Source organism: Musca autumnalis, unplaced genomic scaffold (genome assembly GCF_047663935.1).
Source record: "Musca autumnalis isolate F117 unplaced genomic scaffold, ASM4766393v1 scaffold_3, whole genome shotgun sequence".
In the NCBI taxonomy this organism is placed as follows: Eukaryota; Metazoa; Arthropoda; class Insecta; order Diptera; family Muscidae; genus Musca; species Musca autumnalis.
In genome coordinates this window covers 126,194,692-126,219,683 of record NW_027411866.1, presented here as the reverse complement: position 1 = coordinate 126,219,683, position 24,992 = coordinate 126,194,692, and the positions used below count along the sequence as shown (strand labels likewise).

The following is a 24,992-nucleotide window of genomic DNA, read 5'->3' as shown; positions in this document are numbered from 1 at the left end:
AAACTCAATCTATTCTCGCTAATCCTTTTCAACCTCTTGATTATGTTTACATAATACATCCCATATTATATCTATATAAACATTATCTTGTTCATTATACGTTTTGTAAAATCAATAACCCACACTCTCATTTATAACACTCACTTGTTGTCGTTTAATACAAACTAAACAAACAAAATAAAAAAACGTTCTGGGCGCATTAAACCAGGCTAGAAAGATGAAAAGTGCTTCTACGACCTCTTGCTCTTGCGAAGGCAGCTGGGAAGTTGTTTTAAAACATTCTCGCCTACATCGAACTTCGATTTTGTCGCATTTGGCTCTTTACGGTGGTTTGAATTCAATAAATCTTCAATGCGGTTTAGATCTTATTTTGGAGCTAAAAAATATTTCTGAATTTCGTTTTCACTATTTGTGGTATTAAACTCAATCTATTCTCGCTAATCCTTTTCAACCTCTTGATTATGTTTACCCAATACATCCCATATTATATCTATATAAACATTATCTTGTTCATTATACGTTTTGTAAAATCAATAACCCACACTCTCATTTATAACACTCACTTGTTGTCGTTTAATACAAACTAAACAAACAAAATAAAAAAACGTTCTGGGCGCATTAAACCAGGCTAGAAAGATGAAAAGTGCTTCTACGACCTCTTGCTCTTGCGAAGGCAGCTGGGAAGTTGTTTTAAAACATTCTCGCCTACATCGAACTTCGATTTGTCAATCGCAAACTATTCTTATAGAAATCGCGTGAATATGTTTGGTTGATATTCGGATGTACTGCCAAACTTGCAGTCAAAAATCCCTCTCGACAATACTTCTAATAAGTCTGTACGCAGGTACAGAAGCTCTCGACCTAACATCTGCTCAAGCTGGTAAGACCCCATTATTCTAGGCATTCGTACACTGCTAAGTCTTTTTTCTCCCCTGAGCTACTGTCAGTTTCAGGAACGCCCAGGAGTTGTTCTTTACCCCCATACCAGAACAGCAACCCGTTCTTTCTGCACTGTTTTGGGAATACCTGGTAATAGTTTTCCATGCAAGTGCACGCAAATAGCCTTGTTTGAAGTTGTTGCGAGTATTTTTCACTGTTTATTCTCCGGAATAAACGGATAAAGCTTCTAAAGATCTTATATTTGTTGGGGTCCTCTCCGAGAGCTTCTACTGTAGCTTCTACTATAGGACACTTAAAAGGGGTCAAGCAGCAATGACAATTTCATGGTTAGGAGTTCTTGTTGAAGCCGCGCTTGATTATTTTCGGGACAGATGGTTCTTCAGATTCTACGAAGCGTTTAGCATCAAAAGAAGACCTCATTGAAATTTTATTGAAATACGAAAACATAGACAGAAAATGGAAATAACAAAATGATAAATCACCTGTGGTATCTTAGTCCTGAACTTGTTGGCTTGGCATTGTCTGATCTGACAGTGCAAAACACCGTAAATAGTCAAATGGCGACAAAAATCTTAACAAAGCGAAGATGGAAACTTATCCGGAAATATTCGACCCAAACTTACAAAATAACAACTGTTCGAAATTCATAAAAAAGTCACATTAACTCCGAGTCGAGCTCACCACAGATTACAACCAAGTAGTCGGCTGTACCCAGATAGGCTCCACTTTCGCCCTAAGGCGTACGTAGTCACGTTAATAGGGACACTGGCTTTCTATGTCGAATTCAGTAATACTAGTACGTGTTAACTTATTCCAATCGCGCTCAATTGGCAATTTTAATCTTAAATCTATCTAAAATCTAATCTAAGTAAACAGTTTCGGCGGCACCCCCGGCCTAAAAAAAATCCGACATCGATTTCTTCCCTTTGAGTTCAAACCAGCCTAAAGCTACCAATTAAGACAAAGAAAATATTGTATTTACATAAAATGATTGATATTTTATCACATTTTACATTTTTGCATAGTTTAGCAATAAAAAATAGTATTACAATATCATATAACCTACACCACACTGTCTTAAGAGGTATCAATAACATAATTATCTGCTAAAAATCGACGTTAAATGGCCAACAGTCTTAATTTAAGACACTATAAAGTTTTTTTGATGATTTTTTCCAACATTAATTGTAAATTTTACAACTTTTATGACGATTTTCGGCCAAAAACTGTTTGCATATTTTTTGCATAATCTGCATATTTTTTTGCATATTTTGCATATTTTTTTGCATATTTTTGACATACTTTGCATATTTTTGGCATATTTTTTGCATATATTTTGCATATTTTTTGCATATTTTTGATATGACCCCAAATATCGAAAAATTGACCCTTAAAACGCCTAGATCCAAAATTTGAGTCCAATCGGATAAGAAATAAAAAACATTCAAAAATCCGATGTCAACTCATAAGCAACCAAAATTTCGTGACCATCCGATCAAAATTGCGTGATTGCAAAAAATGGAAGAGTTGGAAAGAATAAAACTTTGAATTTGTCTCCACATGAGTTTTTCCCCATTCCGACCCCTAAATTTTATCCGACTATCACCAAAATCAATAGGCTTCTTCCTCTATGGTGCCCCCATCAACCCCCAAAATTTCGTGACTATTCGATCAAAATTAAAACTTGTAGCGTGATTATTCGCATAGGAAAAAAAACGTCGACTTTTCTCCACACAAGCTTTTCGCTTATTCCGACTCCTGAATATTATCCGACCATCACCAAACTTAATAGGCTTCTTCCACTGAGGGACCCGCATCAACTCCGGGACCCGGTCCGATCAAAATTGCAACCTGTAGCGTGATTACAAAAAATCGGAAAATGGGATGCATTACCGACTAATTCGATTTCTCTGTTGTTTGACCACCTACGACAACCTACTTTGCATCGTTGTAAAGGTGATATTTTCTACTTTCCTTGCCAGGTTTTGCATTTGATATACCTCTTAAAGAAACAGAGACATTGGCTTTGAAATAAAACTTTAACCTTTTTCCAAATAACTTTTTGCAGATTCCGACCCCTGAATATTATCCGACCATCATCAAGAGGCTTCTTCCTCTGTGGGACCCCCATTAACCCCCAAAATTTCGTGACGATCCGATCAAAATTGCGATCTGTAGAGCGATTTCCAAAAAATTGAAAAATTATTACCGACTATTGCTATATCTGCGTTCTTTGGCCACCTACGCCAACCTACTTTCCATCATTGTAAAGGTGGGATATTCTGCTTTCATAGTCAGCCTTTGCTTTTGGAAGCTCCCCATCCAAAAGTTGGGTTGTATTAGCGACTATTGCGATATCTTCGTTGTTTGACCACCTACGATAACCTACTTTACATCATCAGAAAGACGATATTTTCTACTTTCATTATAAGGTTTTGCTTTTGGTACACCCCTTATAGAAGCTGAGATATAAGCTTTGGAAAAAAACGTTGTCTTTTTATCCAAATAAGTTTTTTGCCCATTCCGACCCCTGAATATTATCCGACCATCACCAAAATCAATAGGCTTCTTCCCCTTCGGGACTCTCATCAACACCCAAAATTTGGTGACGATCCGATCAAAATTGCGACCTGTAGCGTGATTACAAGGTTTAGATGGACAGACGGACGGTCGGACGACGGACACACATAGCTCGTCGAGACATTAATTTTGGTATATATAAGTATGGGTCTACGACCATTATTTCGATGCGTTACAAACTTTTTGGGCAAAACCAACTTATAATACCCTCACCACATGTGGAGTAGGGTATAAAAACTTCATCAAGAAATATGGTTTACCATCGGGACAGCTTAACTGCTTACTGTGATAATTTATCAGTATAAGAAATTAGGAGTAATATTGAAATTACATTCATTAACAAAGTATGAAAATTAAAAAGCCTGTTATTCGCGAAATAGTTAAAGTCGGTTGATGCGCATCTGATCTTGGATACAGCGACTCAATCTCTTTCAATATCTATGCATATTTCGTTTTTTCACTCAGCGGCCATTGTATGCCGTCAGTTGCATCTCACAATGCCAAAAAACCTTAAAGTGGGCCCATTAAAAATACGTCAATATAACCTATTTCAAATAGATTCTTCTAGAACCGCGGATGTGCCTCCACATTCTATTTTGCGTAAAATACCCATATTTCTCGCGTATCTCTTTAATTTATGACACGCGTTTTCGCAAATATTATAATTTTAAAGAAAATCCCGGTTTAATACGCCGATTTGTCAAAATAAATTTTTATCGATTTTCGTATTTCCAAGGTATCTATATCCGCGGTTTTGTGGATGGATTCGATCGTCTCATTAGATCCGTCGCGTAAAAAACTAAATTCACACTGGGTACAAAGGAAATTGAATGTCACTTGTAAATTTTAAACGCAAAAATTTTTTTTTTTTTTTAGAAAAATTCACGCATCAAATATTGGTCTTTAGACTCCAATTACTAGGATGCTTTAAGGAGCACACTCATGAGATATGCATTTAACGACGTAAAATTACGAGTTCTTTAATCCTATTATGAGTATTGAATATTGATGCGCGTCCGAATTATTAAAAAAAATCAAAAAACCCCGAAATTCCGGCTTCGAAATGTCAGCATAAATTTTAGGTGGATGCCGTGGATATATCGAAAATTATATACTAGTATCATATTGCCCATGAAGTATTCTTTGAGTCTTTCTTTGGGCACGGTACGCGCGATTTCTCATAGACGTAGCAACTGATTTAGTTCAATCTTTGGATCTCCAAATATGGTCGAAACTTAGTTTATGTTCAAATTTGGGCCATATCTGTCCAATCCTTGTGGTACCACCCACACAATTGTTCAACATTTTGTTCGAGGATCCTTTGGACATTTTTACCGAAGGTTATCCTAGTGGCCCTGTTTACAGTGATATTATGTTTTTCGTAGGCTAGTGTGATAAAAAATCCCCGCAAATTTTTGAGTTTTAATCGTATCCATACACTGAAAGAAAAATGCTTCGTTGTATCAATGAACGGGGTTAATTGATTATTTCTCATTTATGCTATGAAACGTTCCATTACTATAATGAAATATTTCATTCATGCAATGAAACTTTACGTTATTAAAAATTGAATGATTTTTGGTTTCATTGTATAAACGAAACGGATTTCATTGATGCAATGAAACTTTTAATTTCTATAAATTTAAGAAAAATATGTATGTTTTGAATTCAAACTAAATAGAATGAAGAAATGCACTGAAAGAAGAATGCTTCGTTGTATCAATAAACGGGGTTAATTGATTATTTCTCATTGATGCTATGAAACGTTCCATTACTATAATGAAATGTTTCATTCATGCAATGAAACTTTACGTTATTAAAAATTGAATGATTTTTGGTTTCATTGTATAAACGAAACGGATTTCATTGATGCAATGAAACTTTTAATTTCTATAAATTTAAGAAAAATATGTATGTTTTGAATTCAAACTAAATAGAATGGGCTAAAAACATTAGTACGCAAACAGATTTTAAAAAAAAAAATTGTGAAAAATTTATGTATTTGATGTGTTTGGTTTGCTTTAAAAATGAATGAAACAGTTTCATTAAATAAATGAAAGAGTTTCATTAGATAAATGAAAGAGTTTCATAAGATAAACTAAACATTTTTTTGCGTTTTTTATTCTTTGTAAATCTGTTAAGTTATAAAATTTGTCTTCTAATTATTTTGTCTTATTAAATTTTTGACAGTCATAAAAGAACACATTTATTTATTGGCTACATACATATGGTAACTTTCAAATTTCCTTTTCAATACCATTGAAAAAAAATATTTTATTGTTTCCTTATGCCTTGTTCAGACTGACGGTATTTCGCTCTCCATTCGTTGTTCGACTCCAAATTACGATGTAATTACTTATTTCCCATACAAAATATTGAGATCGAACAACGATTTGTGTACATTGTTCAATTTAAATTACTCTCAGAACGACGATAAAATATGTCCCATCTCTAACAAATGAGAGAATTTATCGAAATAAATTAATTATGACAGGAAAAGTACAAAATTTAAAAATTTATTAAAAACTCAAACATTTTTAGAAAAACTGCAAAATATGAATGAAAAGTAAACGGTTTAACGACTAGTGTACATTCAAATCATAGCAAATTGTGTCTTCTCTTCCATTGCACTTGCATTTCTTGTCCATCGTTTCAAATTGGCGTTCAAATTTAGAAACAAAAATCAAATGCAGGTCTCTCTCTCGTTAATTTTTAAAATAGAAAAGTTTTAAAATATACTGAAAACACCAAAAATAGAAAACATGATTGAAACTAATATAATTTAATATTAAATAGATATCTGAAAGGACAAATATTTTTTCAGTTCATATCAATTAACTTCTTTTTTTGGCTGAAACTTTCTTTAAAATCAGTAAACAAAAACTATGAAAATATGAATCATGTTGCTATGAATGATGTACCATGTCGTATGAACGGGTTAATTCGTGTACGTAATTATGAGAAGAAACGACGTTATTCAAATGTTGGTATGAACATGGCATTATAAAGAAAAAAATATTTAAAAATTCTCTTTGGGTTTTATAAGAAAATATAAGTAAAAATCGTTAACAGAATGTTATATCTATCCGTTGATGTTAAAATATTTCTAAATTTGTTTTTATTTTCGCGGAAAATCAACAAATAATGAAAAAATCTTAGAGTAAATTTAATTTATTCTAACTCAGAGTTCATATAAATCTCAAAAAAATAATTTTAAAATCTCAACAGCATCTAGACAACGCATAGAAATATGTGAGACCAAAATTATAAAGATTGGGTTCATGACATGCATATTACAGCAACAACAAAAGACAAAAACTTATTGTGGGAATATTATTTCAAAAATATATTTTTTTGTTTAATACGAAAAATTGGAGAAAAAAATTTAGGAGTTATTCTACTATTTCGCTAAATTTCTATACAAAACCTGAAATATTTTGCTAAAACTTCTTCCAGGAAAATAGTTTGTCATCGTGAAATATATATTTAAAAAGCGTGTAATTCGTGAATCTGTTTAAATCAGTTGAGGTACATGTGCCTTTCGGATACAGGGAGTCCATGTCTATCAATATGCATGGATTTTCCCATGTTTCATTAAGCGGTTGTATCTTACTATTCAAAAAACCTTCAAGTGGGCAAAAATTACGCGATGTGCATATGATTATGAGGTGCATCCGATTTCAATGGCCGCCTATTAAAAATACGTCAATATAAATTATTTTAGACAGATTCGTCAAGAACTGCGGATGTGCCACCCCATTCTATTTTGTGATAAATAGGGATATTACTCCCGAATCTTTGAAATTTGTGACACACCTTTTTGGCAAATATTATAATCGCGTATAAAGGATTACATTTATGTAAAAATAATCAAAGAAAATCGCGGTTCAATTCGCGGAATTGTAAAAATATTTTTTTTGCAGATTTTCCTACATTCAAGGTATCTATATCCGGCGTTATAGTGGATGGATTCGAACGCGAAAGGGCTTATTAGATCCGCCACGTAAAAAAACTAAAATCACGCGGGGTTCAGGGGTACCTGTGCGACAGTTGTAAATTTTAAAGGCCAAAAATAAGTTTTTTTCAGAAAATTTATAAACAAAATTTTCGCAGTTGGACTCCTATTACTAGGAAGCTGTACGGAGCACACTCATGAGAAATACATTGAACGACGTGGAATCGCGAGTTCTACAATCCTATAACTAGTTTGGATTATTATCTAGTTGCACCCTCTAATTATAAGAAAAATTCGAAAAACACTGAAATCAAAACTTCAAAATGTCAGCATCGATTTTAGGGGGATGCAGTGTATATATCGAAAAGTCATACACTAGAACCATTTTGCCCAAGGGGTGTTCTTTAGATCTTTCTTTGAGCACAGGCTTGAAAACTTGTTTACTTCAACGCATTTTTCCCATTTTTTTATATTACCACCAACGCAGCTTCCACGAAAATAATTTGTTATGAGATCGTGGCTAAAACACTTCAATTAATATAAATATATTCATATTTTATAAAATATATTAACAGTTCGCGACTTTTTAAATAGTGAACCTCAACTTCAACGATTGTAAAACCTTTTTGAATATTGCCATATTTATAGAATCACATACATAAGTATGTATGCATGAATATTAGAGTTGGGTAATCTAGTTCTTAGTTCCTTGTACTAGTTCCAAAACGTATGAGTAACATCATGAAATGTAAAGTGTGTTGTTAAGTATACGCAGTTTATTCAAAGAAAAAATGTGGGCCATTGGAACTGCGAAGTAAACGAGATAGTTCCATATAGTTCCTTTGGCACAACTCTAATGAATATTTGCCAAAACTAGCAGAAACGTCATTAACTGTACAAAAATTTGCTACTGTCGCCGATTAACGTTGGTATAAATAAATATTCATCCACATTAAAAATAATGCTCTTCTCAATTCTTTGTTATTGTTTGTATTGCCGTTCATTGAATTCCATTTGTGGTTGTGTGTGAGTATTTAACAAGCAGAAAAAAACACGTGTTGGCAAAACAACCACCGATTTCTTAGCTACATCAAACGATGTTCATGAACATTGTTTTAGTTTGCGCTAAACCACAGTCAAATGTGGATGAAAAAAAATTATTTTACGTCTGGTGTTTTCAACTTTAAAAACTGTGATGTGTTTAACATGAAAAGGTATGTAATTATTATTTTTTTAGGTGTTCAGTTGTTCTTTTAAGTGAATTTTCATTTATATTTTTCTTGTAATGGAAGCATTCAATAGAAAATCTAAAGATGAGTGGAATGGCGGAGAAACTGTTACCATTGGTCAACGAAGCATCTCTTACTTAGAAAAAGAATATATGTTATATAGTTTTCTGTCCAACTGCGAAAGTTAAAGGTAAGTTATAGTACGGTTACACTAGAGTTTTTTGCCGGGTTAACCCACTTCGAGAGGATTTATTTGACGTTTGCGCTGTGGAATTAACATTTGAAATCCAAACCCACTGGGTTAATCCGGTTATGTGTAACCGGGGTATTAATGCTTAGAAGACAGATAAATTACTAAAAATTGTTTTATGGTTTTCCATTTTGCTTACAGATGACAACGCTCAAAGGGATAATTAACTTCGCTGAAAGTAAGTATAAAGTGTTTAATAATGTAAAATGAAAAATCAAATATTGGTTAATTTTTTTCAGTTTTTATGTGTTCGTTTATTTACTTTTTTTAATTTTCATTTATAGTTGCAATTTAGATAAAAGATAGAAAATCCTATGATCAGTGGAATTAGGGAGACTGTCCGTGGCCAATAAAACACTACTCCCTTATGAAAAAAATCCTAACATCGTGGACGTACACAGGGGATGACTCAGCGGCAAAAGTTGGAGGTAAGTTATTGTTTAGAAAACAATTTGTTTATTGTTTCAATTTTACTTACAGATGACAACGCTCAATACTATCATTAATGTGCTTAATACCTGAGGTATTAAATATGACTTGTTGTATTAATGGTCAAAACTAATTGCAATAAAATGAAACAAACATATTTAGCATTGACTTCATTGTTGTTCATTACATGAGTTTGAAATGACTTCATAACATGAATGAAATCCTACGTTGTATCAATGAAATTTGTCATAGATTTTGAACCAACGTAAGGCTTCATTGCATAAATGAAGAAGTGTCATTATAACAATGAAAGTATTTCATTGCAATAATGAAAAAGTTCCATTGCATTATTGAAGAAGTTTCATTGCATCAATGAAGGAGTTTCATTTCATTAATGAAAAAGTTTCATTGTATTAACGAAAAAGTTTCTTTCCATAAATGAAAAAGTTTCATTGCATCAATGAAGAAGTTTCATTGCATCAATGAAGGAGTTTCATTGCATTAATGAAAAAGTTTCATTGCATTAACGAAAAAGTTTCATTGCATAAATGAAGGAGTTTCATTGCATTAATGAACAATTTCGTTAATTTTACTTCAATGAAACTTTTTTCATTTATTCAATGAAGCTCTACGTTGGCTCAAAATCAATGACAAATTTCATTAATGCAACGTAGCTTTTTCTTTCAGTGTAATTTTGTCGGTGCATACACCCAAAATTTTGAAAACCCCCCTAAATACATAGGCTTTTTTTGGGACAAAAAGTATTTCTATCCACACAGACTGAGGTTATATCTCTTTCGGCAAAGCCGACTGATACTTTTTTACTTGTTTCTATGCAAATCAAATGTGTTGTAGTAAATAAAATAATTTTTAGAACACTCAAATATTGACAAAGCAGAAACATAAAATATCACATACAGTTTGTGAATAAACGTACATTTTTCGCCAAAAAAAATTCGAAAAAATTGGAAAGAAATAAATTAGCAATAAATGCTGTAAAGAAATGTGTGGAAAAATTAACTTTTTATACACTCAGCCTTTAGGCTAGAAAATGTTCGGAAATTTTGTGGGCATGATAACTCTTGAAGGGAGCAACCGATTTGGTCCATACTTTGCACATCGTGAAATTTCTACCAGACTTAGATGAGGTTCCAATATGGACTCAATCGGCCCACTCCTTCAGGTACCTCCCACACAAAATTTCGGATAAGTTCAGTTTAGGACCTGCTCTCGAATCGCTTTGATTTTTGTTGCAACAACTTGTATTCACTTCCTCCCATACGACGGTACAAGTTTCATCAGGGGCAAGTCCATACTTCCTGAGAAAATTACCGGAAAGGTGCAAAAGCCCCTATGACACCTTGTGTAGTGGTTGGAGCGCAAGATAACTCTTGAACGAATCTGTCGATTCTGTCCAAAATTTGGCCTTGGTAATATTTTATCAAAACAAAGTTTAAATTCGAAGATGGGCCATATCGGTCCACTCCTTCAGATACCTCCCCCACAAAACTTCAAAAATGTTCGGAAACATTTTGCGCACGATAACTCTTGAAGGGAGTGACCGATGTAATCTATACTTTGCACATCCTAATATATCTACCAGATATAGATCAGTTTCGAATATGGACTATATTTGTCTACTCCTTCTGGTACCTCTCACACAAAATTTCCGATAAGTTCACTTTAAGACCTGCTCTCAAATCACTTTGATTTGTGTTGAAGCGATTTGCATTCGCTACCTCCATTACGACGGTAAAAGTATTTTCAGGGGCAAGTCCATATTTCTTGGTAGAACAGCCCGAAAGGTGTAAAAAACCCTATGTCACCATATGTGGCGGTCTGATAGCACGATAACTCTCGAACTGTTCAACCCATTTGGTCCAACATTTGGTCTTCGTCATATTATATCAAAACTTAGTTTCATGGGCAATACCGGTCCACAACTTTCGGTACTTCTCCCCAATGTTTAAATAATATCACTAAAATGCTAGGACGATATCATTTCAATGGGGCAACCAATTTGGTCCAAACTTTGGATCTCCTACTATTTTATCAAAATTTAGTTTAACTTCTAAAATGGCCAATATCGGTCCTCCCTAAAGGTACCTGCCCTACAAAAGTTCAAAATTTGTGTATTAGTGCAGTTACGCGGTATTCCAGAGCGCGGTATTCCAGAGTGCAAAGCAACAAATAGAGAGGAATGGAGATCTCTTCTTAGTTCGGCCTATAGAACAAATGTTCTGTAATGGGCCAGCTAAGTAAGTAAGTAAGCAGTTAATTCCTAGTCCACGTTTTTGTCGGCAAGTTCAAATGTCTAAAAAGGGCCACAAAATTCTGAAGAGACCTTAAATACATTCGATCTGTCCGGAGGTGAAAGTTTAGGTTCACATTGGCTGAAGGTATATGTCTGTCGGCAAAGCCGACTGACACTTTTTTACTTGTTTCTGAATATGTTTTGCAAATTTTCGCGGATTTTTCGCGATTTTTTCAGGTTTTCCTTTTCTGCCATGGATTATTAAAATCAGTTCAGCCGTTCTTGAGTTAAATAAAAATTCTGCCCAGATAGATAATTTAGATAATTTAGTTAAGAATAATTTATGGTGGAGGGTACAAAAAGTTTGGCCGGCCGAACTTAACGGTTTTTGACTTGTTTAGATTAGATTAGATTAAATAATTAAGGCATTTGGGGTATCCGTGGTCGAACAATTTTGCACCTAAAATTGTAGGCAGGAAAGGAAACTTATTATTCCATTTTTTTATGGTGGAGGCTTTAAAATGCTCGGACCGGCCAAACTTTGCGGCTTTTTACTTGTTATAGCTTTTGGGTGGACTCCACAAAATACGCTATCAGGCATGTCACAGATTCGGATCAGAATAATTTGAGAAATATTCAAAATTTTCGATTTTTTAACTAAAACGATAAAAAATATGAAATAAAATGTGATTTTGTTAATAAAACAATATACATATTTATTATTTTTAATTGTGTTGTGTAATGTGTTTCCAAAAAAATACAATTCCACTTGAAAAAGCAAAAAAGGTTTCATTCCGAAAAATGTTTCCGTTTTCAAATCCACTTTCGATCGGAATTCGTTTCTGTGGCATGCCAGTTTATCATTGTAAATGGGACCACAAAGAGTAAAAATTGCAAAACCATTCTCGAACAGGTGTCGCACAATACATATCGCTCATTTACTCAAAGAGTGGCATAACTCGAAAAATGCGTTTTCTGAGTTAGCAATTTCTATTTTTTCTAAGACTTCTACTATATCTTGTGTCAAATTTTTATGCTGATATCTCTTAAACTCATCGAGTTACAGCTCATTTACTACGGGTTTGGCATAATTCAACAAAAAAGTTTTTTGAGTATATGAAACACTAAAACACTTCAAATAATGCTTGATCTTGCACGGAAATGTAGCACTGATATCTGGATAGCTGTTTGCTAAATATGGCCCAAGTAGTTATTTTATTTTTTGTGTAATAATCGTTTTAAGGTGGAAGGTCAAATTTTAATCCCCAACTTAAAACGCGTTTTTCCCCAAACTAGATTTTTTGAGATGTGTCACTCTTTGAGTAAATGAGCGATATATTAGAACAATAACAAGATATAAACGCGTAAAAGTGCAAAAGTAGAAGGTTCTATTACATAAGTACATCGTAAAATTAATATAAGGTGTCCCATTATGTACGGTAGAATTAATTATTCTTCATTTTTTGGACAACTGTTTAAGGAATTGGTCATATTTTACGACTTTCAAATGTTTAACATTATACTGGTTTTAACTTAAAGGAAAAATCGATGTCGGATTTTTTATGCGGCACCCCCTAAAATGTTTAGTTTTGTTCGATTTTAAGATGCCAAAGTTTGAGCACAATCGGAATACGTTAATACGTGCCACTGGCACCTCAAAGTCTCAAAGTTTCCATAGTAATTTGTATGTGGCCAAAAGTGTATTTTCACGAAAGTGCTGTAAAGGTCACAATTTATGCTCCCAATGAAGACTAAATATCAAACTTAAACCATTTCGGCGGGGTATTGGTGCCAAACTCTCCAAAATACCGAAAATTGGGAGCGGCCGGCAAATGGAAAGACTAAATAGCAAAATTTGAGCCGTTTCGGTTGGATATTGAGGCCACAATCTTCAAAATACATACCGAAAATTGGGAGGTACCGTTCTATGGGGGTTATATCAAGACGTGGACTTATACCGAACAATTTTAATATATTTAAAAGTTGTTTACCCCCAACGAAGAACATGTTAAACTTGAACATATTCTTCCCGCTGTATGGGTACTCGTATTTGTGTGTGTTTCCAACATCAACGTTGGTTTTTTTACTTTTGCTGATATATTCATGCGCGCCATCTATATTTCATTTTGTAATTACTTTGTTTGTTAGTAAAGACAAGAACATTGCAACGGATATGAAAATAAAACGTAGAGCATACTTTTAGGAGAAACTAAAATCAATAAAAATTGTATCATGCTACACAATTCTTTTTTTTTTAAAAAAGACAATGTGACCATTTGTAAATTCATATGTAATTTGAATGAGTAACACAGACGCAAGGTGCGAAACATGGGAACATTTAATAAATCCTACAGTCGAACTTCGCTATAATGTAGCAGTTGGGGACCGACAAATTACTACGTTATAGAGAAACCGGGACAGAACAGCAAACCTGTCATTTTTAAGCAATGCAAAGGAAGCATCTATAGTAGCCATTGAAATCTACGTTAAACAGTTAATAAAGTAATACAAATAAATTGTAATCCACAATTTTATGATTTTTAGTTATTGTTGTATTTTTGAGAAAATTGAGTTTTTATGGTGTTTACAGAAATACAAAATATTCAGTCATTTTCTGGAATTAACAGTGTATTCCATACATATTATATTCGCACTTCAACACTCGTCGTCCCAAAGTCGTTAATGTCTTTCACGAGTGTAGAACTTTCAAATTTCTCTGTTTGTTTGTTTGTTTTATGTGTACACAGAACACGGTGTGCCTTAACCAAATTTAAATGGAAGGTGGTTACACCTGGGAAGTTTTTGCAAATTCTGAAACTACAATGCTCATAGATGAAAAATATCAAGAAACAAAAAAATCGCCGGAGGGATTTTCAAATAAATAGCGATTTAAGTTCGCATTTTTAGGGGTTTTTAAGGTTTTCAAGATTTTGCTTGAAAACCGCCAATCATATGTAAATAGACCTAAAGAAAATGTTGTGGCTGTGAAAATGCTCCACAAGATTGACCTTTATGATATTTTCGTCGGTTTTACGGTTTTTGAGATATAGAAGTTCAAATTGAGACAATGCACTGACTGTATCGCCTCCTTATAAAACAATATCATGCTCAGTGCGCCTTAACTAACTTTTGATGAAAACCGCTTACACATGGGATGATTTCGCGGATTCTTAAACAGCAATGTTCATTGACAAGAAAAATAAAAAAAAATAAAATATCGCCGTAGGTATCTTTAAATAAATCGCGATCAAAATTCACAATTTTAGGGTTTTTTAGGTTTTCACGATTTTGCTTAGAAACCGCAAGTCGTATCGAAATGCGTTTAAACAAAATGTTGTAGCTGTGAAAATTCTCTACAATACGGACCTTTAGCTTTTTTCGTAGGTTTAACCATTTTTGAGATATTGAGGTTCAGTTCTAATTTTTAGGTTTTTATCTTAAGTCTTCAAGATTTTGCTTGGAAACCGCAAGTCATATTAAAATGGGACTAAAGAACATGTTGAAGCTGTGAAAACTCTATACAAGATTGGACGATTTATTTTTTCCTAGGTTGTACCATTTTCAAGATATATAAGTTTAGTTTGGGAAATTGTAGTAATGCCATTTTTTATAAGGAGGCGAGCAAAATCGTGAAAACCTAAAGAACCCCTAAAAATGTGAACTGAAGTCCCTCTGGCGATTTTTTTTTTATACCCTACACCACTATGTGGTAAGGGGTATTATGTGTTAGTGCATTTGTATGTAACATACCAAAGGAAGCGAGATAGACCCATAGTTCCTTCTAGGGATATACATAGAATCACTTTCTGAGTCGATTTATGCATGTCCGTCCGTCCGTCCGTTCGCAACATACAGGTCGCATTTGTTGACCGATTTCGCTGAAAATTGGGGAATACCATTTTTTTAGCCGTCGGAAGATCAAGTTCAGCTACATTTTCAGACCGATTTGGCTATAATTTGACATTTAGGGTTCTTAAGTGTAAATAAACATATATAACAAAACTTGTGGACATAGGTCCACGTTTTGGTATAGCCCCCATATAACGGTACCCGCCGATTTGCGGTATTTTGACGTTTTTAGCTACATTTTCAGACCAATTTAGCTATAACTTGACATTTAGGGTTCTTAAGTATTAATAAACTTATATAACAAAAGTTGTGGACATAGGTCCACGTTTTGGTATATCCCCCATATAACGGTACCCCCAATTTACGGTATTTTGACGTTTTTAGCTACTTTTTCAGACCGATGTAGCTATAATTTAACATTTAGGGTTCTTCAGTGTCAATAAACTTATATAACAAAAGTTGTGGACATAGGTCCCCGTTTTGGTATAGCCCCATATAACGATGCCCCCGATTTACGGTGTTTTGATGCTTTTAGCTACATTTTCAGACCGATATAGCTATAATTTGTGATTTAGGGTTCTTAAGTGTCAATAAACTTATATAACAAAAGTTGTGGACATAGGTCCACGTTTTGGTATAGCCCCCATATAACGGTACCCTCCGATTTGCGGTATTTTGACGTTTTTAGCTACATTTTCAGACCGATGTAGCTATAATTAGACATTTAGGGTTCTTAAGTGTCAATAAACTTATATAACAAAAGTTGTGGACATAGGTCCACGATTTGGTATAGCCCCTATATAACGGTACCCTCCGATTTGCGGTATTTTGACGTTTTTAGCTACATTTTCAGACCGATGTAGCTATAATTTGACATTTAGGGTTCTTCAGTGTCAATAAACTTATATAACAAAAGTTGTGGACATAGGTCCCCGTTTTGGTATAGCCCCATATAACGATGCCCCCGATTTACGGTGTTTTGATGCTTTTAGCTACATTTTCAGACCGATATAGCTATAATTTGTCATTTAGGGTTCTTAAGTGTCAATAAACTTATATAACAAAAGTTGTGGACATAGGTCCACGTTTTGGTATAGCCCCCATATAACGGTACCCTCCGATTTGCGGTATTTTGACGTTTTTAGCTACATTTTCAGACCGATGTAGCTATAATTAGACATTTAGGGTTCTTAAGTGTCAATAAACTTATATAACAAAAGTTGTGGACATAGGTCCACGATTTGGTATAGCCCCTATATAACGGTACCCTCCGATTTGCGGTATTTTGACGTTTTTAGCTACATTTTCAGACCGATGTAGCTATAATTTGACATTTAGGGTTCCTAAATGTCAATAAACTTATATAACAAAAGTTGTGGACATAGGTCCCCGTTTTGGTATAGCCCCATATAACGGTGCCCCCGATTTACGGTGTTTTGATGCTTTTAGCTACATTTTCAGACCGATTTAGCTGTATTTTGACACTTAGGGTTCTTAAATGTCAATAAACTTATATAACAAAATTTGTGGACATAGGTCCACGTTTTGGTATAGACCCCATATAACGGTACCCCCGATTTGCGGTGTTTTGACGTTTTTAGCTACATTTTCAGACCGATGTAGCTATAATTTGACATTTAAAGTTCTTAAAAGTCAATAAACTTATATGACAAAACTTGTGGACATAGGTCCACGTTTTGGTATAGCCCCCATATACCGGTTCATTTAAGTTCATATTTTCGTATAGCCCAGATACCTCCGAACTAGCTATTAATGACATTTGAAGTTCCCACGTTATGTACCGATTTTCGATATTTTGAAGATTCTATCTAAATTTTTAACCGAATTAGGAGTTATTTGACATTAAAGGCTCCCATCAAAAACTGTCAACATAGGCCCATGTTTTATTATAACCCCTATATAACAGTACCTCCCAATTTCTAGTCCACCAAAAATTGTCAACATACATAGTTAGATATAGGCACCATAATTTAACGTACCCATTTAAAGATGGGGACAGGAATGAAAAGTAATTATTCCATTTATGGTGTAGGGTATTAAAAGTTCGGCCCGGCCGAACTTAATGCTTTTTTACTTGTTTTTTTTTTTTGTTTCTTGATATTTCTCATCTATGAGCATTGTATTTTCAGAATCTGCAAAAACTTCCCAGGTGTAAGCGCCTTCCATTAAAAATTAGTTGAGGCGCACCGTGAGAAGTAACAAACATTTCAGGAAAAAAACAAAGTATAATTTAAAACAAGTAAGAACAGACTATAGTCCGACGGGGCCGACCATGTGATACCCTATACCACTATCCCTGTGCACTAGCTTTCCGGGCTAGCTGTTATAAGATGTGCATTAGAAATTTTACCAATTTTCACACAAAAGTTTTGATCAATTTAACCCGCTAAATATTATCCGATCATACCGTTGACTTGCACGCTACTTCTTCATCTCAAACCAAAACTACGTTTAAAATTTCGCGCCGATCGGACTATTATTGCGACCTACAGAGCGGCTACAAAATCGAGCAAAAATTTTGTTTTTGGTCCATTTCATCCCTTTAACATTTCACGATCATCGCCAAAAACTAATCAGTTCTATTCTGGTCCAAACCCGACCTCCATACTAAATTTCGTGACAATCGGTCCATAATTGCGGCCTCTAGCTTGATTACAATTTTTAATGGACGGACAGACGGACGGACGGACGGACGGACACACATCGCTAAATCGCTTTATCTCGTCGAGATATGAAGTTTGGCATACCACATGAGGGGTCTACGACGAATATTTCGCGGCGTTACATGAATTTTTGGGAAAACAAACTTATACCCTTTTCCACATTGTGGTATAGGGTATAAATATTAAGTTTCAGTGTTTTATTTAGAAATGCCCTTAAAACTAGAAAATAATTTGTCGCTTAGCCTCAATAAATATATAGTTTCTCATGATGGAATCTATCAAATAAAACGCTTACCGTTTAATTCTGACACCATTTATAATTTAAATGCCGCTATAAGGGGGCTATACCAAAACCTGGACCTATGTTCACAATTTTTGGTGGGGAAATGTCTGTGTCGTTGGGAATGCCAAATGACAGCTAATTGGGGGCTGTAGGAAAAATTGGGTAGATATTCATGTATTGTCATCCAAATCTAAAAAGTGTGAAATTTTTAAGTTCGATTGGTCAACTGCAACTATGTGAAAAATGAGTTACCAGATTTGAAATGCAATTTAAATAAAACACCGTAAAAACTCTATAAAATGGACCAATATTGGTTTTGATTCCATATTCATGTATTGTCATCTAAATCTGAAAAGTGTGCAAAGTTTCGATTCGATTGGTCAACTGCAACTGTGTTAAAAATGAATTACCAGATTTGAACTAAACGGACCAAAGCAAGTTAAATAAAACACTGTAAAAACGATTTTTTACGCGATTTTTTTTCTTTTTGTGGCTTTAATTTTTGCATACATTTTAAGAACATATTGAACTTCACGCTTAAAGCTTTTTTGGTTGTCAATTTTCTTTGTATAAACATCAAGAATACATCCAACTCTCACGAAGAAAATAACAGTGTGTCGAACTCATCAAAATTGGGTGCAATGTGTGCTGCAGAAACGCTTTGAATGTGTACTTTTCACTTGGACTGTTGAGGTGAATGTCAGAACAGGCCCGATTTTTTCACAATGTGTGGACCTAAGTTGCATATTGTTCTATCAGAATGTTTTCCGTTCATTGAATAAAAATTGTCAAGTATACTAACCTCCGTTCGCAATAATTGCTTAACCCCTTCAAAATACCTCAAATAGGGGACCCTCCATATAGGGGCTATACTAAATCGTAAATAAATTTAAAGAGATTTAATCAGGAAGAATATTTTATAGGATTTCAGATATTAAAAAGGGTGCGTGAAGAATTCAAAGGAGATACTTTATTGTTATTTTTGGTTTTCTTATAATAATTACCTACTAGGCCTTTTCAAGCTTATCAAGTGCCTACTACAATGTTCCCATTCATAATGTAACTTTTCTAGCTTTATATATTGATATTGATGTATATATATATTGATGGATATGACACAAAAATAATGTAAAATATTGTTACGGAATTAGATTTAACTAATGTCCGTGTAGACGTTGTTTTATTCCCCGATACGATTTGTACCAAATAAAACAGGGTTCGTTTTAGATTACGTTTCTACAATGCTTTATTTACTTTATTACACTTATTCGTAACCGACTTTAATTACTAAGCACGCAGCTTGTCTCTAGTTAGCACGCAGCTCTTCTTTTACCGATCTGTTCAGTTCAACGCTCAAAACACAACTACTCAATGTTGCCATTCGTAACTCTATTTATACCCAAAATATCCTTGGTCTAGAAGTATCTAGAGCATATGGCAACACCTCGAATCTGTACAATGAACACACAGACGCACATTCGCACTAAGCGAACAACCATACTCACATACATACATGGGGGATGATCAATGACGTAATTACAACAACAAATAAATGTAAGAAAAGAAGTGACAAACTAAACAATAATTACATGACTATGGCAAACAAAATAAAAGCACAGTAATGAAAGGTAAAGAACATCTAGAATAATGAAGATAATTCTACATGATAATTGTTGTTGCTTAAATAAAGTAACTGCGTAATAAAAACTTTACGTTACAATTCAAATTTTTAAATTAACGGAAATTAAACTAAACTAACTTAAACCTATCAGTTACATTCGTAACAATATCATAAGTTTGAGCCTTATTTATACAGCGACGTAGCGAGTTGCGATTGTTTTGTCTTGCCAAAATATGGAATATTTATTTCAAGTACGCTATTAAAAGTGGAACACCGTTATAAGGTACACAAACTAATTTTGAGTGTTTTCTTCGGAGTATGAATGAGCCTTTGGGCCCATACAAATTACTATGAAAACAAAATCGCTAGGTTGGCACGGGTTAACGTTATCCGATCGCCATAAAATTTCATATATAATGTTTTTGTATCAAAATGAAAAAAAGAAATCTTGTTTTTTTGGGTCGCCCTAATGTATATGCAGTGTTGCGCATATCAGAAGCAACAAATCCAGTATTGCGCATTAATTCAATTACAATTTTTTAAAATGTAATATTTTGTTTCCAGTTGTTCCATGGCGGAATAGGAAGGTGTTACATCGATAACAATAATCGGGTCATTTACCACACCAAACGTCAAAATAACGCATTACTGTGAATTGATTGTTTACCTTTTGCATATAATTTCATTCACAATAATGCGTTTTGACAACTAATGTGATAGTACGCAGTTTTTGCCGTTATACCTGTATTATTGCCATGAGTTGTTCTTTGTTAGGTAAACAGAGATTTCAACAAGTTATTTCTGTACTTTGTAGTTGGATGGGATAACAACAACAATAGGTGTGTTCGTTTACTCAACAATTTGTACAAATTTGTAAAAGTTCAGTAACTTCTTGAAATCGGCTAAGGTCTTTTGCATTGTACTGTAGAGTAAACGAACAACATCCAGTAACAATTTGTACAAATTTTGAGTAAACGAACACACATAATATTGACGGATTCATGAAAATGGGGAGTGCAAAACAAAAGCAACAACGGAATATTAGGTCTCTCTGGTTATGGCTATATCAAACCATATGCTTTTAAACATGTATGTTGTCACTTTGGGTATACTAGTATAAAGGCCATCTGATGTCATACATGTGAAAAAGCATATGGTGTGATATAGCGATTACCCTAAAATTTGTAACAAATTTGTAGCAATTGTTGCTGGAAGTCGTCTGTTATCACAAAAAGTGAGCAAAAGAGAGCGATTCGGGATAGACATTTTGACAGTTCTTTTACTGAGAGTTTGCAAATTCTTGCTGGGCAAATTTGTCTGGTTACTTTCCCAGCAAGAATTGTCCAGCAAGAACTTTCTCAGAGAGTAAGGGGGTTTTATTCTCTGTTGCTAAAAAGTTGTAAAAAGTAAACAGACACTTTACCAGCAAAAGCCAGGAAGCAATCACCTAACTTGCAGAAACAGAACAATTTGTCCGCTAATGAAGGAACCAAAGGAAGCAAAAATGTTGTATTTTATTAAAAAAAAAAAAACACATTTGCATTTGAAAAACGATAAGTTCTAGGACAGAGAAGCCATTACATAGTCGATACGTCCGAAGATTTGCTTTACCACCAATGAAACCAGGTAACGTAATTTGGTGACTATGTGGGTTCGAGTCCATGGCTTTCCTTTTTCACATGCAAATAATTTCAGATCATTAAGCTTAACTCTAAACGAGAAAATTAATAAAAAAAAAAAAAAAAAAAAAAGAAAATGACCCAAAAAATGGATTTTTTCCACTCTGCAACTTTGTTCTTAAAAAAATAATACAATTAGGCTTGCTATTTCCGCAATAATATTGTTTTGAATATTCACAAACATAATTTAACGAAAAATTAAAAACAGGTGATTGATTGTTTTCAGGAAGACAATAGCTCTGCTCCAGAACTAAAAAGTTTTTACAATGTTTACCACTTTTACACATTTTGCGTTCCCGTACACAAAATTTATATGAAAATCGTTTACGACTTTTACAACTTTCACGTCTTTTACCACTTTATAAAGTACGCGAACAGGGAAGACGTCTGTTTACTTTTACAAATTTCTTGCAAAAGGGAATAAAAACTCCTTACTCTCTGAGAAAGTTCTTGCTAGAAAAGAAAGCAGACAGACTTAATATTAACAATTGTACACTTATCGGTTTTAATTAGCTGTGTTTTTGACTTAAATTTGTTGTTTTGGGGCATGTTACACACTTAACCGGATTAACCCAGTGGGTTTGGATTTCTAATGTCAATTCCGTAGCGCAAACGTCAAATACATAGATCCTCTCGAAGTGGGTTAAGTCCAATTTACATATGCACATTAAATGATTTCGTTTTACGAAATCCTAGAATCAAATGAAGTGTATTTACATCTGTTTTTTGCGTCATTTGCTTACGCACACAATCGCACATACACACTTATACAATAACACAAACACACGCACACAATATATTTATTCAGAGAAATAGGAATTTCACAACACAAATGTGTATCAAATAACTTAAATTCGTTATAAAAACAAAAAAACATAATTTTCGCAAGTTTTTTAAACATTTATTTTCACTTTTGTCATCGTTTGAGTATTTTTGCTTTTCTACAACACACACAAACAAACAAAGACATCGTAAAACAGTTGCATTTTTTGGTAGTTTATGGCGAAAAAGCTGGGTTGCATATAATAGTATGGTGTTTTCGTGCGTTGTTTAGAATAAATGACGCAGCTATCGTCATTTATTTTTGTATGGTAAATGACGCAAAATGTTGCCTGTTTTAGCAAATAAATGACGAAACAGCTCTAAATGACGAAAAAGTTGCTAATGTAAATTGGACATTAACTTGGCAAAAAACTCTAGTGTAACCGTACTATTAGTATCATTTTTGGGAAAATTTGCATTTGTTATCCTAACAGGGTTGCCATCTCTTACCACATTTCCCATGGTCTGGGGGAAATATCATAATACCTTAAAATCAAAAATTGTCCCTTATGCCTTGCTCGCACTAACGGTGATTCGCCCCCTATTCCTTGTTCGAACCCAAATTACGATTTAATTACTTCATTTCCCATACAAAATGTTGAAAACGAACAACGATTTTTGTACGTTGTTCAATTCAAATTACTCTACGAACGAAGAAAATATTAGTCCCATCTCTAACAAATGAGAGTATTTGTCGAAATTTATCGAAAAAAATAAATATGACAGCCCAAAATATAAAATAAAAAAGATATTCAAAATACAAGATTTTTGATAAAGTATGCAAAATATGAATAAAAATTGAGATAGCAAATGGTAAAAATGCATTGAATGGGAAGTTTAAAGTGTTCCCTATTTCCTTCATGGTACGTTTGTGTGTTCATAATTGCCTAAAAACTTGGAAACAAAAAAATAACAAATAGACAAAAGTCGGTATACCAAAAAGTAATGTTGACATGTCTCTTTCCTGTCGTTTTTGAAAATACAGAAAATAGAGAATTGAAAAATACCAACAATTGGAAAAAATGGAAAACATGAATTAAAATTGTGCAGTTTCATACACAATACATATTTGAAGGAAAGATTATTCTTCGTCCTGTTGATTTCAAATCAAATTACTTGGTTTTTGTCTTAAACATCCATTTAAAACTGTTAACAAAAATAAAGAAAAAATAACATTGTTACTATGAATTATGTATTGTGTAGTATGAACGGGTTAGTTCGTGTACGTAATTGTGAGAGTGATCAACGTAATCCAAACGTCAGTATAAACATGGCATTATATAAAAACTTAAATTGTTAAATATTCATTCGGAAAGTGGTTTATTATCAACCGTTCTTATGTTTGCGGAATAAAAAAAGGTTACCCGAATATTGGTAAACATCCTGGAGTAAACCCCTTGAGGCCATCGAACATTGTAGCTAAAAAGGTTGGGGAAACAGAAACAACTTGTTGAAAGCTCTCTGTACATAACAAAGAACAACTGGAAAAAATATTACATTTAAAAAAACTGTGACGTATCCAAACATTTGAATTAATGCATAATCCCTGATTGGTTGCTTTTGATATGTGCAAAACTGTATATAAACATGTAAAAATATTTCCAATTTACTTTAGGCAATTTAGCTTGAGGGCAATTCATACTTTTAGAAATATGTATGTATTTTAATTTAAAACATAGCAGCAACTATTATGGGCACTTTACACGATATTTTTTAACATATGGGTTGTCACTTTTTAAATACAAAATGTATATGCAAAGTGACAACCCATATGTAAAAAACATACATATCTTGTAAAAAAACCATTAAATATATATATGGTAATAAAAAACCTTGGAGATGCCGGGGATTGAACCCGGGGCCTCTCACATGCAAAGCGAGCGCTCTACCACTGAGCTACATCCCCCTTGGAGATCTTTTGCCAAATTCTATTTACTAATTTATGCACTTCTATTAATAAATTAACTTGGATGCTATTCAAACAATAGCTGTGTCTGGTTACCCTAAAATTTGTAACAATTTGTACCAATTGTTGCTGGAAGTCGTCTGTTAACACAAAAAACCAGCAAAAGAGAGCGATTCGAGAGAGACATTTTGACAATTCTTTCACTGAGAGCTTGCAAATTCTTACTGGACAAATTTCTTCTAGCAGGCAATTGCAAGCTCTTCTTCTTCCTGAAAACAATCAATCAGCCGTTTTTAGTTTTTTGTTGATTTACATATGTTTGACATTTAAAACAATTTTATTGTGGAAATAACATAGTCTAATTGTATTGTTTTATGGAGAACAAATTTGTAAAGTGGAAAAATACTTTTTTGTTTCATTTTCTTTTTTATTTTTAATAAAATACAACGTGTTTGCTTCCTTTGTTTGCGGACAAATTGTTCCGTTTTGGCAAGTCAGCTGATTGCTTGCTGGTTTTTGCTGGGAAGGTGTCTGTTTACTTTTTACAATTT

The 24,992-nt window shown here is 33.7% G+C and overlaps 1 non-coding gene across 1 annotated transcript; it reads right to left on the bottom strand.

The window, feature by feature from the left end:
* Positions 1 to 24,369: 24,369 nt before the first annotated feature.
* Positions 24,370 to 24,441, bottom strand: TRNAA-UGC (transfer RNA alanine (anticodon UGC)). The gene has a single exon. It is a non-coding gene; the product is annotated as a tRNA-Ala (tRNA).
* Between the last annotated feature and the right edge of the window lie 551 nt (positions 24,442 to 24,992).